Genomic DNA, 12,691 nt, shown 5'->3' with positions numbered 1-12,691 from the left:
TCGAATCAGGATATCTGAATCGATACCCAGCCCTATTCTCTGTTACTTTTAATAAATGAACATGCCTGTGTTGTGTATTTAAGTAAGCATTCCTATAAAAGGGTGAACCAGATTATGAGAACTATGATCTGGTTAAGCAGATCATATTAATTATAACTTTAATTAATTAAAACTATTAATTATATTATTTTAAATTATATTATTAAACATATATAATATTTTTAGATATACACTATCATTTAAAACTTTGGGGTGAGACAAATGTTATAATAATAAGGTTTCTGAATTATCATGTGACTTATTCAGCTTTGCCATCGCAAGAATAAATTACATTTTAAAATACATTCAAATAGAAAAGTTATTTTAATTTTTCTATTTCACAATATTACTGTTTTTATTGTATTTTTGCTCATATGGTAGTGTATTTAATAGGAACATGGAAAAGTCACATTTAATTATGAGGGAATAACAGAGCTGGATTTGCTCCTGTACTCTTGCACTTGCAAATCACTGATAAACTCAAACACCAGCTAATTTTAAACAGTATGTGCCAAAGAATGTCTGGATTTCTTGAGGTTATAATAACTGGCAAAAACCCCTATGCACTCATGTCTTCTGACAGTAAACATCTCAGTTACATAATGTAATCCAATCTGGTAATTTTCCAATATCATATAATACTGTGGACCGCAGAGCAAAATACTTAACTATGAGAAAATGAATAGAGTTTGGATTTGCAGGCAGCTGGTTATATTCCCTCCTGTATTAAAAAAAACCCTACAAAATTACACTTTAAGTTGCTGGCTCAGCAGTGAAGCCAAGACCAGATCGCCATTATTCACTCAGAAAACTAAATTCTCTCTATTCCCACCTAATCGGAGCACATAGAGAGGAACCTGTGAACAGCTGGGGACCGCGGAGCCATTTCATACAGAAATAGTTTGTAATAAATCTCCCCGTGCTTGCAGTCAAAACACATCCCGCCACTCCAAAGAGAAAACAATCAATATAACATAGCAAGCTATTGACCTGTGCATTGTTCACCAAAACTGCAAAAGATGCAATTTTCTCAGAAACTGAGGTGACTTGTCAACACGTTTGCGTGTTGTCCACTAGCTTCTAAGGCTCCCTTGTAAACAACGAATCAGGCAGATGCCGTGGGCCAATTCTATTAGCCGTGGAAAAATTTTTTAGCAATGGATCCTGCTTTCACAATATTGTGAAGACGCTGCCTTTGATCTCTAGAACTAATGCCAAGGGCTTTACACTCGCGGAAGCCGACTTTGCTCTGTTCTGTAGCTACCGATATTTTGCTATCCCAGTCTGCTGCTATTTATACAGAGCAACACTGCCAATATTCCCAGGTGGCTTTATGATAGCCTCTTGCTTTCTGCACTATCCCAGTAAGTATAAATTAGGGATGCATAGTTCAATGTGTAGTTGCTAATGGTCACAGTGCCACACTTTTTTTTCCATACACCCCTAAGACCTTGGAAATGACACAAATTCCCCGATTTCTTGGCACAAGGCATTTGGCTGGGAAATGAGAGAGAGCAAGCAGCTATAGTCATTATTTCATTGTTTGTAGGCAGGCTATGTGTTAATTAGATGCAAGGCACAGCAAATGTTAAGAAGGATGTTAAGAGCCATCACCGGGCACAAGCAGCCTGCAGTAATGATCTACCAGGGGAGAATTTCCAGGGCAAAGTGAGAAAAACAGTATCTTAAATAGGCCCACAGCGAGCGTACGAGCACCAGTGCCAACTTCAGAGAGCGTACAAGAGGGGGTCGGACTGAAAACATCCAGGTTTTGCAAGGCAGGCGGCCTAATGCAATCACCATAAACAAATGCTGCTCACAGCGGTTGGGCCACGTACCTCCGGAGAAGTAGCTTCGCATCTGCCAGACTCCAAAAATTGCAAGTCATTTTCTCATTTCGCTGATATAACTCGAGTCCCCTCAGTGGACAGACTGCTATCTGGATTTGACAAGTGCTTCAGAGCTGTCCGCTAAACCGAAACAACTATCTTAAATCCGAACAGAGCCTGTATTTTGTATTTCTATTATGTAGGTTAAGATATGCACGGTGGAGTGGTGAGGTTCGGTCAGAATAAAGATAGCTGTCATGCAGGATGTGTCTGAGGTTTTTGGTCAGCACAGTACCCAAAGGATTCAGTCTGCTGCAAGAAAAAATTCACATTGGGCACAAAAGCATCCTCTTATTCCCATAAGTCTTATCTCTTTAAGTTCTTAAACTGAATGGCTGTCTGTCATTTCTGCACTGAGGGAGGAGGGATGAAGATGCAAAGGAGAACGCAAACCCCTCCAAACCTGACAGGGATTAGGAACTTCAGAGGAATAGGGCTAATGGAGGAACGAGGATGGAGACAAAGAACAGTGCACTAATTTTGTGTGTGCGTCAGGTTTTGACTACTTTGTGAGGACTAAATGTCCTCACAAGGACAGTAAAACCTGAAATCAGCTACACCAGCACTTTACACAACCGGTTTAATAACTATACTAAATAATGTCCTAAAATTGCACAAATGTTTCTGTGAGGTTTAGTTTTAGGTGATAGAAAATGTATTAGCTTAACATTAAGAAACAATAGAAGTCAGTCCAAAAAAAAAAAAACTTCAACATGAAGAAAAACAAACACGAAAAGCCTAAGAAATCAAGTCATGCACTGTAGGAATGCTTGTATTTACATGATATTACCAGAGGAAAAACTTGGGGGTTTGTCAATAAAGAATCATGTCCGAAGCAAATGTCATTGATCATAATAGGTTGTATTCTGTGAATACTGACTTGCCTATTTATTTTGCACATATTTTTTGTAGTGTTGATGAAGAATAGCAATAAATCTTGCCAGAAAACACTAATCATTTAGCTGGTAGGCTTGTGCAAACAAACTACATTTTCCATTATTAGATGCAGCAGGAAATTCTGCAAAAATGTATTTTTGGAAGTTGTAAATACAAATATTATTGCAGTACGTTTTACAAGAAAATACTATTTTCAGTTTTTCTTCTGTAAAAATGTCACATTTAATTATATGTGTTACTTGCTGTTTCTTTGTAATTGTTTGTCAAATTTACGAGCAATTTCTGAGTGAAAATTGTTTCTTAACCAAATTTTCTTCAGTGTACACACAAAGCTTCAGGTATGCACCTAACACACATAGTTTACACCTATTCCATTAGCCGTTGTGTAAAAGGCAAAATGATACAAAATTACCCAATATCTCTATTGTATTCAAACCAAAATCGCACATAACGTTGTGATTACATGATGGGAAAAATAGAAACTGGTTGTTGAAAATGGTAATACATGCATCTGTATGTGGGTGCTCTACTGTTTACACATAATTATGGAGTGCCAAAACTGGCAGTTAATAATAAGGGTAATTAACAGATGCTAAGATATATAGCAGGCAGGCAGACATTAAAAAGACTAACTGCTTTAGCTATTGCCTAAATACAAAGATTTTTCTTCTCTGGTACCACAACACAGTTTCCTATCTGTATCCACAAACACACATCACCAAAGCCTGCTTCAAAGATACCAAACCTGAAATATTAAACATAAAACTGATAAATGGCTCATATTAAATTTCGATAGTAGTTTGTCTAAAAAAAAGAATAAATAAACGAACAAACTAACTTTCAAAAGTTTGGGGTCAGTACAATTTCTTTTTGGAAAACTGATACTTTTATTCAGCAAAGAATGCATTAAATCAAAAGTTCTATCAATTATAATATATCTATTCAAAACAATTTACAAATTAGTATTATTCCAATAGGACTTTCAGATATTAATTTTGGTTAATATCAACCAAATCATCATATTTTTCAGCAAAGAATGCATTAAATCAAAAGTTCTATCAATTATAATATATCTATTCAAAACAATTTACAAATGAGTATTATTCCAATAGGACTTTCAGATATTAATTTTGGTTAATGTATCTTGTCAACTACATGAATCCTGCTATAATAATATGCCAAAGTGATACATTTAATTAATTAGTGATTTTTATTCTGAATATCGTAGAAAATAATATATTGTTTCTCAGACTGAAAAAAAACTGAATTTGTTGTACCACTGGTGCTAAAGACAATTTCGCCTCCAGAAATCTCATGCAATAACATTTGCAGGATGTTAAATTCTGAACAGACACATGCTTGCAATACTGACAAGCATAAAGATGTTTTCATCCTGCTTCCAAAGCATTTCGACACTAACATCACTCGCGGCACCCAATGAGATCAAGTGCTCAGGGATGAAAAGCAATTAGACAATAAATGAGAATGTGGTAGAATGCAGTCACTCAAAATGATTCTTCTCGGAGCATCAGGGAGCTCCGTTGAGTGTCTATGATCCTGAACTAATAGAGGTTATGGACACGCAGGGCTTTACGCAGTGCCGAGGGCATAAAGGTGTCTTCTCCCCAGTGTCTTGCCTGCTGAATTTAGTGTCAGTGGATGGATTGTAGGGCCTGTTGCTCTGGCCAGGAGATCCCTGGACCAATAAGACAGCAACTGCACAAGGCCCCATGAGATCGCATCGCCACCCGCCAGGCATTAGCATGCCGATGTCTAGTGGTGGTGGTGGGGGAGACTGATGTAATTGAAAAGTGTGGAGCAGACTGCAGATCCAGTCATGCAGTCTCTGCTTTCTAGGCTAATTGCTACCAAGACACCTAGCACAGACACAGACCTGCACAAATACAGATCTGTTCCAAAATCCAGACGCTGTGGATGCCGTTCCAAAAGGTAGGCAAGACTTATGATGCTTTAAAAAAACACTGGCTCCATAGTTTTAGCACTGAACCGTTATGCACATGCATAAACACAAAGGCCGTACAACTACACACAGACAGTGGCTGGAGGCTGTGTGTCACAAATCTATCATTTAAAAGAGGTTGACCATTTTGTGTGTCCGGGACTCCTCTGATCTGTTGGTCAGAGGGCATGATGGGAAATGGGTATCTCTGGTCTCCATGCCTGCAATCTTAATGTTGCTGCAGGCAGCACCCATCAGCCTAGATTGACACACACCTACAGTACAGCCTGAGTGAAACCACCCCACGCCTCCAGCTCCCTCTGCTATTAATTATCCAGAGCTGGCGACAGCGTGCCACCTGCCAGCCGACAGCACGCTGGACAAACATGATCTATATATCGGGCGAAAGTGACACCTCCAAAAGGACAGAGTGAAACTGCATTCAAATGCAACCTCATGCTTTTACTGTAAAGAGTGGGAGATTGTGCTGTCCTGTGTAATTCGAGCAGGAAATTGGGTTTGATAAACAAATAATGTAGGGAATTGTTGATGCATGGGCAAAACCAGTATTCAATAGTAGTATTCAATATAACAATTAGTTCCGGTCCTTGAATTTGATTGGATGAGCAGCATCCCAGAAGTGCTGATATACAGTCCAACAGCACCGGGACTTTCCACTGTTCCAGACAGACTGTATAACTGATTAATGGCACATATTAAATTACATGCTAGTTAATGTAAAATACATAAATTAATGATATTGTTTCAAATGCTACAAGTGAAATTAGGCATAACATTATAATGTATTTTAAATTGCACAGCATTTTTTTATATTTGCTGAAAATTACATCTAACAATGTTATAAATGTATTACTCTTAAGTTAAAGATACACGTCAACTGATTTTAGACAACAGTAAACGTAATCTAAATGTAAAAATCGGAAACATGAAAAGTAATAATTACATTTCCAAAATTGTCTCTAGTTTAACTAAATAACAAAAAAAACATTAACTAATCAACCAACCAACCAACTAACCAAATAGTTGTAAAAAAAAAATAATAATAATAAATAAAAATCTGTCATATTAAATGCTACAAATGAATTTAGGCACATTATAATATACTAGGGATGCTCCGATCAGGATTTTTGCAGCCAATACGGAGTACCGATTTCTTGTCATGGTGATCGGCCGATACCGATGCCGATTCTGATGCTTCAAGCTTTATATAGACGGTTTCATCGGGCGCACGTGCCTGGCCACAATATCAAAACTGACCGATTTTCCAAAAGGCTTCGTTGAATAAACATGAGCACGTACTGCACGTTTAAAAACGAGGCGCGGGTGATTTTATATCACTGTATTTCTAAAGGAAGACTATTTTTAGAAAATTTTCGATGTCATTTTCATTTCATCTTGCATGTTATATGCCTGATAAAGCAGCGTTTGTGAGCTCAGTGCTGCTTTGTGTACAGCTGTTGCCGGGGAAACCTCTGTTTCTCCCGCTTTAAAGCACCTCCTGCTGGCAGAGAATTAATTTGCATTTTCAGTAAGTCCGTCTGATTTACGCAGCAAACATATTTTGCTTTTCCTATATCCACAGGTCGGGTAATAAAAAATGCATTCTGATTATTTGCGTGTGGGTCGTGGGTGGATAAAATAAACCATAAATTATGCAAATATTAACTACATTTTTTTTGTTTGTTTTTTCATGAGGCAGACGATTTCGTGTGTGTGTTCGTTCGCCTGATCGGGAAGTTGCAGTGACAGAAACGGTGACATTCCAGATAAAGTTTGAAAGGAGTAAAGCCTGTGTTGATGCTGTTGAGTAGGCTAATATGGCCAAAGAAGATATTTTGTTTTATAAATAAATGTTCATTTAAAAGCAGCCCAAGATCAGTGTGTTATGTTACCGTTACCCCTTACGGCTCCGACGAGGTTTCGTTCAGTCCTCCACGCTGTGACAACTCACAGACTATTTTTAGCCAAGCAGCGCGGAGAGCCGCTTCAGAAACGTGCCGCTGCTGGCTGATAAACACAAGCACTGACTAGACTGACTAGAGCGGCCGCGATCAGCTCCGGTTCCTGTGGAGCCGTAACACGCCGCAGACATGTGCAGTGAGGCGCAGATCAGCTCTAACGTCACTGAATCTGCAGTTAAAAATGAACCATCATATCATCATGCAAAACATACACGACAAATAGCGAATTTGTCATTGTTTCTCGAAACGTCATAGCATTTCCACACCAGCGATGACATAACTGTGGTGCCAAATCATTTGTGTCCCCACGCATCATGTTTGTCGTCACGCGTTCACGTCATCAAATGGTGATCGGTTCGTAAGATCGGCCAAGTTAGTTAGTACCGATCGAGTCATAAAATGTGATTATCGGCCGATACCAATCTCCGGCCGATCGATCGGAGCATTCCTATAATATACAGTATGAAAATGGACATTTATTTTGAGATTAGCTAAAGATGTAAAATACCCAATATTGTCTGATTCTGATTGATTGATTGATTGATTGATTGATGAATAAAGTAAAATAAATATGTTTAATGCATGCTGTAAGCGAATGTAGGCATCATGTTATTATGCACAGTATTAAAAATTAATATTTATTTTGAGATTTGCTAAAGATTACTTTTAAAAGTTTTATGTAAATTTTGATGCATTTCAAAAGAAAAAACAAACACTCTAGGCATTATGGCATCGATTTCTTCACAAGCAAATACCATTCAGATTTTCTTCATAAAACTCTTCAGGCTTCAGAGAAATTATCCCATCTCACAGATTTATGAGACAGCTGCGGGCAATATATCTTCACATCAGTAGGTTTCATTTAAAATGATAAAGCAATCTGTACCCTGTACGCACTACAGAGGCAGCAGCACATGTAGAGGAGGCCATTAAAATGCACAGGAATCAGGCTGGTCAGTTCAGCTGTCGTTGACAAATAGCTTTCCACATGCCTATTCCTTGCTTTTGTGTCGGCTAAAGCATCCATGCACAGATCCATTACAGAGAGACCTGAATATGTATGTATGAAGGCTTCGTCTTCCTTTCATCATCGTAGGGTAAGAAGCAAAGCTCTGATTCACAGACGCACACGCGCGCATACACAAACAAGATAAAAAAGACCTTATGAGCTGCCTTTTTAGTTTGGATAGAAAAAAAGCAAGCCTTTCAGTTCAAAGAGACATTCAAATGTCCTCTACTGGTCAACATCATCCTTCTGAAACACAATTAATCACCATATTCATTTCGGTTGCTGTGTTTCAGTTTCTAATGTCACTTCAGGCCTCTTTAAAACAGTCTGTGAGGTTCAGAAGCCATAAACAAGCTCCCTGAAGACATACAGTGCATCAAGAAACAGCGGGAGGAGGAAAAAACGTGTCATTTCCTGGTTTCTGATGAGGCCGCACTTATGTGTACTTATACTTCAACATGCGCAGATTGTAAAGGTCATCTGAAGTTAGGCAGGCATGCAAGGAGGAGAAATACTCAAGCTAAGTGAGCCACGGAAATCACCATAATTTTCATAATGCTGCATGTTTTTCCAAGGACAGTTCCAGGAGGAACTTCAGAAAGACATTGATGGACTTGACAGACGTACAGTAGTTCTGCTAAAGGACATATTTATAGATAATTGCTGATGTTCTTTCTATGTTTCTCTCTTGTCTTGTCCTCAACTGACTGCTGCGATTTTCAGAAGTAGAATTGTGATGTTTAAGAGAAGCAACTAAGGAAGGAGAGCACGATAGATGACTGATAGAGTGAACGGTTCAATCGATAAACACTGGAGTAGGGGCGCAACACTGTTTGCACAGAAGCCAGATGGAGAAAGCTGTTGAAACCTCATACGGGCTGAAATCATGTTCCGGGCCACCAGGGACACATCGTTTTTATCTGTGAGGGTGAGGGGAGGGAGGGCTCAGGCTTTCCTGGCATTCCTCGCCCATTACCGACTCACAGAGGAACACGTCTGCCAAGACCTTAAACGCTCCAATACATCTCAGCGATATGCGTGCGGAGATGTGTTCGGCATTTAATTCGAGTATTAATCAATCGCTTTCATCAACAGACAAATTAGTCTTTGGGTGTCATGGACAAGCAATGGCAGAAAAATACCAACAGCTGGTTTCCACGTGAGGTGTATTTCAATGAAATTGCAGCATTATTTTGTATTAAGAGAGAACCATTGACTGAACACGGTCTTGTTTCATTGTTACATGCTTTGTTGTAACTTCAATCGCTCTGTGTGTGCCGCTGCAAAAGGTGGAAATCAACTTGATGTGGGTCAGTAAGCGTAAAAAAAAAAACTATGATTTGTACTCTTACTTGTACCAAAACTTAAAGTTTCACATTTAACAGAAAGGTGACGTTCAATTAGCAGTCAAAGACAGAAGAAACATGTTTCTTGATGTTTCTCATAAAATTCCTTAGGTCAAAAATACATTAATAAGACGATTTTTGACACACAGGTAAATATGTAGAGCTATGCAATTAATATGGACAGCATAAATCAGATAATTTGATTTTAGGAAAATCTGATGAGATGTGTGCAATTGTATCAGGGATTAGAAATGGTTTAAGGAGAAAAAAAAAACAAAAGCTGAAAACAAATGTTATTTTTAGCAGAATGTAACAGAAAACATAAATCAGCTAATAATGATATTATTTTGCTCTGATAATTTTTCATTAAAGCAAAGAACAGTTTTTTTTAAATAAATATTTTGAATAACGTAACTTGTAATGTGTTGTATATCAATATCAATCATCATTATTTATGCAATTACATTACCATTTAAAAATGTGGGTTTGTTTCGAAGAAATTTCATATGATCACCAAGACGGAATTATTTGATCAAAAATACAGTAAAAGCAACAATATTGTGAAATATTAATACAACTTAAAATAACAGTTTTCAATTTAATAAATATTAATATGTAATTTCGTCTTGTGATGCAAAGCTGAATTTTCAGCCGTCATTACTCCAGTCTTCAGTGTCACATGATCTTTCAGAAATAACTCTAATATGCTGATTTGCTACAAGAAACATTTCTCACTATCACCTATGCTGAAAACAGCTGTGCTGTTTACTATTTTTTGTGGAAGCTATAACACATTTTTTTCAGGATTCTTTAATGAATATAAAGTTCAAAAGATCAGCATTTATTTAAAATAGAAATCTTTTGTGACATTATACATGTCTTTACTGTCACTTTAGATCAGTGTAAATGCATCCTTGCTGAATAAAAGCATTAACAACATAAAAAAAATACTCTCTCTTTTTTTCTTTTTTTTAAAAGGCACATTATTTACCATTCTTTAATTTCATTGTAAACAGTTACCATTTGGAAAGCAAGTCCGAAAAACGAATGTAAAAAAAAAAAAGGTTTCTGCTCAGAATTAACAAATGTTTCTAACCCCTGGTTAAAATCTCTGGCTTGTAATAGCAGACTTTATTAACTTGATAAATTTAAGTGCAGTTTGTGTCAAAATCTGAAACTATAGAAGAGGAAATCTTGAGATTGCAATGAGAGAATTGAGATTAATGAGATCAATTAATTTTCTTTTATACAGACTGTATTCTATAAACCCTTAACACTGTAAGCAAGTTACACGACACAATGCAACTAAACTAGACCGTTCTCAGTATAATCACTGAAGCAGCCTACACTGCAAATCACACTTTAGCATTGTAGACAACTTTGTTGACTATAAGGGAAGCGCTCTAGTTTTATACCGATGCTGGCTCTCGGAGTTGACGGGGTGTTAGAGTGATTCACAGCCAGTCTCTGAGCCTCGGCACAGTCGGGCCCTGAGCTCCCCATCTTATTTATATGAATGATTCAAGCCTGCGAATATGCATCAGTCCACACCTGCCATTACTCTGCCTGATTGTCACACCTGAGACGCCTCCAGAAACGACTGCAAAAACAGAGCAAGCAGCAATGAGCACGAGCACAGTTTCTCATTTTCAGCTTTAATTCACCACAACTGAAAACAAACGGCACGAGAGAACGTACATCCACTAACTCTAAGAGACAGGAGAGCTCAGCTGTGCTTGGTTAATCACAGTTAGAGATGACTCTCAAGAGGGGAGGTATGTCTTCGTCCTGGTTGGCTGAAAATCGTCTAGATAGAGACGATGATCAAACGTCTGATGGTTGACGCCGATTAAGGTGAAATGCTGCCGCAGAACAGCGCTCTTCCTCCACACGGCATCAAGAGTATAAATGAAATATAAGACACACGTACATTACTGATAGAGTATGTGGACCAAATGGAGCTATTTTCAGTGGCGAGTTGAATTAATTTATTCATCAGAAAAGACGACGGTGTGAAAAAGACGACTAAAGTATTGACGTTAGCGCGCATTTGTTGTCAAAGTTGCACCAAATTTGCATCAAACTCGCATGTATTCCACCACAAAACTCATTTGCATGTGAAAAAAAAAATCCAGAAGTTTGCAGCATCTTCTATATTTTTGAAAAGCAATCAAACTGACTCAAAACTCCCATTTAAAGGCAACACAAAACGAACATGTGGGCCGCACACAGCCGTCTCCATGTGTCGTCTTGACTAAATAACACAAAGCATTTTCCCGTCTGATATTTTGATCAAACTTTCAAGTATTGTACTCTTGAGAAAATGGGGCAAAAGCAATGCAGGTAATAGATTGTAAGGCTTTCATCTGAATTCCTACATGAAATATGAATAATACTTTATCATACTTTTCTCAAAGTAGGGCAGGTAAGCGTCAGTGAGTCATGGAAGTTCAAAGACATGCTTCAACATCCAACTCCTGGGACAAAAATATCGCTGCGAAACAACAGCCCACAATATATTTGCTGATTGGAGAAATGTTGTAGATATTCCTCATATTCAGCATTAATGCCTCATTCATTGATAGTAACAACTATTGACAACCACAGTCAGCTTTGAAAAAACCTGCATTAGACCTGCATTAGACCTTTCCACATTGTTGTCTGCTTCACACATAATGGAATTGATTAGTCTAAGCACACCCCCCTCGAATAAAAAGATTTGGGGTTGGGACCCTGGTTTGAGCGAGAGCCGGCAGGCGTTTATTACAGTCAGGAGAAAGATAAAACATGCTGAACGCAGTGAAAGCCACCACCACCAAAAAAAAAATCCACAGCTGTCGTTTTAACCTGAGGTTTGCTGCATCTAAACGCTGATTTACCTGCCCATGGACAGAACCACCTGAACCGGCATGTTTAGGAGACCACACAAAGTGACTCCATTCATTTAGAGCCCTCCTTTATTTATAACTCATGCACTCTGGAACAGCGGATCTCAGAGCTGCTGCTGTGACTCTCTCCTTTCGTCTCATATCAAAGTTTGCATAAAATCAGCTCTGAGCCACGACACTTACATAAGAACCTCCTCAGTTTCTGTGAGTGCACCTTTATCAGGAGAAACACGTCTAACTCCCACAAAATGGCAAATCAGACACAATTTAATGACCATTCAGGCATCCTTTGCTAATCTACAGGCAGAGACGTAACATGCAAGTCTTACCTACACTGATGCTTCCAGCTGACAGCCTGCGAAAGCGAGCGGGAGCGTGAGAACGAGAGAGAAAGGAGACAGCAACTGCCGATGTGACAGCGCACAGCTCATTGCGCTCTTTTCACTGAGGGTGCTTGAGCTTGCGGAGGTGGTCCCTCTAACTCCTGTGACATCTGCTTCTCTCTTTAAACTCATTGGCTAAGAGGGATGATTCCTATTTAGCCAGCCCTGCTCCCCTCAAGTAACCCCCTCCCCTTCCAAACAATCGCTCTCTCTCTTTCTCTGCACGCTCGCACGCATCTTTTCTTTCCCCTTCATGTTCTTTTCCTCATTTTCATCTCAATCCTGGTCCCTCGCTGCC

At 38.6% G+C, this 12,691-nt stretch overlaps 1 protein-coding gene across 1 annotated transcript in view; it reads right to left on the bottom strand.

Moving 5' to 3' along the window:
* thsd7ba (thrombospondin, type I, domain containing 7Ba) overlaps nucleotides 1–12,401 on the bottom strand; it is a 203,199-nt gene extending 190,798 nt beyond the window's left edge. Inside the window, exon 1 of the mRNA XM_016567351.1 lies at nucleotides 12,340–12,401. The gene's annotated coding sequence lies outside the window, so the exon portion shown is untranslated. The remainder of the gene's footprint in view (nucleotides 1–12,339) is intronic.
* Nucleotides 12,402–12,691: the final 290 nt, after the last annotated feature.

The sequence above is a fragment of the Sinocyclocheilus rhinocerous genome, unplaced genomic scaffold (genome assembly GCF_001515625.1).
Source record: "Sinocyclocheilus rhinocerous isolate Xijiao unplaced genomic scaffold, SAMN03320098_v1.1 scaffold4820, whole genome shotgun sequence".
NCBI lineage: Eukaryota > Metazoa > Chordata > Actinopteri > Cypriniformes > Cyprinidae > Sinocyclocheilus > Sinocyclocheilus rhinocerous.
Note: the sequence above shows the minus strand (reverse complement) of the source record. Positions and strands in the feature narration are given on the sequence as shown.